Genomic DNA, 3744 nt, shown 5'->3' on the forward strand with positions numbered 1-3744 from the left:
ACTCGGATATCGGCAGCACTAATTGGATTTCTCCGAACAATGGCTAACTATCGGCCATTTTATCGTGGCCAAAAAAAAAATGCAATTTTCGGACTGATTAATCTATGGAAAAATGGGCAGAAAAACATCACCAAAAAATATATTTGAGAAAGTGGTGGAAGAGGCTTAAATACTTTCATTTGTTCATTCTGGCAGATGTTTGCTGCCTGAATTAAAATTTACTTCACAGCTTTAACATATTTTATTTTTTGAATATACTTAGAAGAGAGCTCATTTAAATTTGTTTTAGCATATGTACAGAACAATCATCTTTTTGCAATAAATTTACATTCTGTTGAATTCCTGGTAATTCATATTGTTTTGCCAAAGCTCTAAATAGTAAACAAGGTAAAAGGTTTTTAGGGAAAACATGAAATTACGTATGCATTGTTTTGATTTGATGCGTACATTTGGGTTAGCCAACAAAATAAAGTCGATTTTGCAGCAATCAGAAAAATTTGCCAAGGGCTTGCAAGCAATGCTGTGTTATTGCAATGCATGAATGCAACTAATCTACTGAACAATTACACCACAATAATTGCCTTTCATCAGTTGTTTAAGCCAAAGTCAGCTGGCAGTTAATCGAGCCACTTGAACAATGCACCATTATTGTAGGGATTGCGAGTGGCATCGGCATCGGCATTGGCATTATGCTTTGGCCAGTGGGTGGGAGGGGGGTGTGGGGGCACGTCTGGCACTGGGACTCCGCCTCATCACTTACGGTTAATTGTGATGGCAACTGGACGGGCATGGGGCACAAAAAGCGCACATAATTCATGCCACTCGGACAGCGGAGCAGTTACAGCGGCCAATGCTAACAAGCACATTAATAATATCTTAACGCAGACGTTCAAGTGGCGCCCACAGACCATTGGCAGTTATATGTACTTCCAGGGGATACAGTGGAACCTCCTTCTAGTGGTCAGAGAACAATGATTTCACAATAATAGCGAATGACTAAAATACTGCAAATCCTGTGACAACATATCTTTTTTTATCTTTAAAAGATCAGTGCAAATATAGCAGAGGGGATTGTGGCTTACAAAAGAGTACAGTAAATTAATCATAAATAAAACGTCTGCAACACGAAGCTAGTTGTTTAGTGGAAATAAATAATATACAAAATATTATATAACTCAAGCTCTCGCTAAATTTAAATATGCTAGAAGTAATTATAATCAGTAAAATCTTGTAGAACTCAATAATATATGGCTAGAACTATAACCATTCCCAGTCATCACTTTTGTATATTAGATAATATAAATAATATAACATAGCTCGAACTCTCCTAAGCTTTCGGCTGCATAAATTAATATTATCGCAATGTATATCTAAAAGGTAAAAATGGTACAAGTACTTATAATCTGTAAAATCTTTTACAACTAAATATTTTGTGGCTTAAATTTAAAGCCAAAAGAATTGTTGTTCTAATTAAGGGTTTGTTATGGCATACGTATTTTAAAGTTAATAATGCAAAGTCCTGCTTTCTAACAATTATGTTTAATGGAACATAAAAATGGCACTTAAAAGGTAAATGAAATATGTTTAAAGGGTTAAATATAGTTTTGATGTGAGTTCATAAGTTTTTAAAATAAGAGTTGCCCTCAGCCCGTCAACTTATGTATTCAGGAATTCAACAAGAGGGGGCTCCACTGTGACTATGGTCTAGGGTCGTGGGGTTTGGTGTGGCGGCAAATGGCCGGGGCCACCGGACGTGGTCGAGCACAAAATGCAGTTAATTAATCATTCCGGGCCAAAGTAGTTTGGTGCTTGATTTATTTTCGGCCATAAGCAGCCAGCGAGCGGTAGCAAAAGTTAAAGTTTTTTATCTGTTCGGTTTCAGACGGATGGAGAGGAGGAGAAGCCGTGGCCAAGTTATTAAAAACCGTCAACAGTCGAACACAAAAGGCGTGGTTCAAGGGATTGGGGGTGGGCTGTGAAGCCGCAGAGACAGGAAGTCACTCCAAAAGGGCGGGGCAAAGGGGCGGTGCGAGCGAGAAGGCAGCATGCAGCTATGAGTCGATTAATTAAACCACAAGCGCTTAAGCGACAGACCGCAGAGGTGGGTGGATGCTGGAGGGTTGCCCAAGTTGAGTTTGCTTTAATTTGACTTTCACTCCTACACCCCTGTCCTCCCCTCTCCCTTCCACACACACACAAACACACATACGCACAGAGAAAGAGAGAGAGAGAGAGAGAGACAGAGTTCACCCGCATCCGGTGGTGTTTGTGCTTCTTCTTCGCCTTCTTCCGGTCCCAACGCGGCACAGGCAATCAAATTTCGTATTAATTATGTGCTTAACCAAACACCTCACACATACACAGTCTGGCACACACTCAAAAGCACACCCACACACACACGCAACGCACACGCACATGCAAGGAAGAATAACATCATCATCTGAAGACTATCATCATCAAACTGAGACGACAACAATGCGAAGGGGCGGAGAAAGCGGAAGAAAGGGTCAAGAAATAGGCCGGAAAAGCTACATTAAAAATATTATTATTTTATGAAGTCTAAGCTGATTACCTATTAAATTAATATACTATTTAATGGCACAGTTCATAAAAAATATTTATAAAAGAAAAAATGTTGGCTTTTTAAATCTCTGACATTTGAACTAATCACGTAAACCCTTTTTAATAAATAAACTCGACAAATTCTTTGGTTGGAAACAGAAAACAATGAATTATTAATAAGTGAAGTATTATGGTTTTACTTTTTTTGAAATGTTGTAATTAATGTAAGCTTAAACAATTTTTACACTTAGAACTACAAATTCGGAGTCAGCTTACCAAAATTCTAGTATATTTCAAAAGTCCAGTTTTTAATTTAGTGCCATTTCTATATTTGCAAATTCGTGCGATAAAGTCTCAATAACCAATTTTATTTTTTTGTTCGCACTTTTAGGCTTAACACGTTTTACCCCTCAAAATCAAACCGAAATGACTTCCCATTTTTCTTTAAAATAAATAGGAAATCTAGGAACATTTAAGAGTTAGAAAGCAATAAGAGTTGGAAATTACTCATAATAAAAATACCATTTCTATAGTCCATACAAATATTTAATATATTAAATACAATTAATACATTTTTGCTGGCTTGAAAACAACCAATTTGTCTGCACTTGGTGTGGGCTGCAAAATTGTAAACCGGCAATCTGGGAATACGGATCTACGTCGGCGGATGGCGTTGGCACAAAGATTATGCAAGCCCAACTGGCCATGTGGAGATGTGGATGGTGGGCGGTGGGCGGTGAGCGGTAAGGGGAGTGGCTGGGTCAGGGACAGGCGACAGGCGACAAGGCAATAATTCTTTGGTTTTCACATTTTCCTGCCGCCCGTTGTCGAAAATCTTTTTGCGGCTTATGTTACACCAGGACAACCAACCAGTCAACCCAACAACCCACCCACCACTCCGCCCACATGTATCCCATAGCCCGCCCAGATGGGATGGAAGTGGGCGTGTCCGCTAGGACGGACGACACATGTTACGGGTCAGTGGCGCTGCTGCCGCCGGCTTACACTTTTCGGTTTAGATTTTATTCATTTGCATATGCATGCTTATGATGAGATTTATTTATTTGATTCTCGCCCCCTTTCTTTCTTCTCTCTTTTTTTTGCGGCTTTTCCCGATTACGGCCGGGTTAAGTTGGCGGTGTGGAATTTCAGATTGGTGACATCGCCGTCCGCTGCAAAAAA

The sequence above is a fragment of the Drosophila gunungcola genome, unplaced genomic scaffold (genome assembly GCF_025200985.1).
Source record: "Drosophila gunungcola strain Sukarami unplaced genomic scaffold, Dgunungcola_SK_2 000183F, whole genome shotgun sequence".
NCBI lineage: Eukaryota > Metazoa > Arthropoda > Insecta > Diptera > Drosophilidae > Drosophila > Drosophila gunungcola.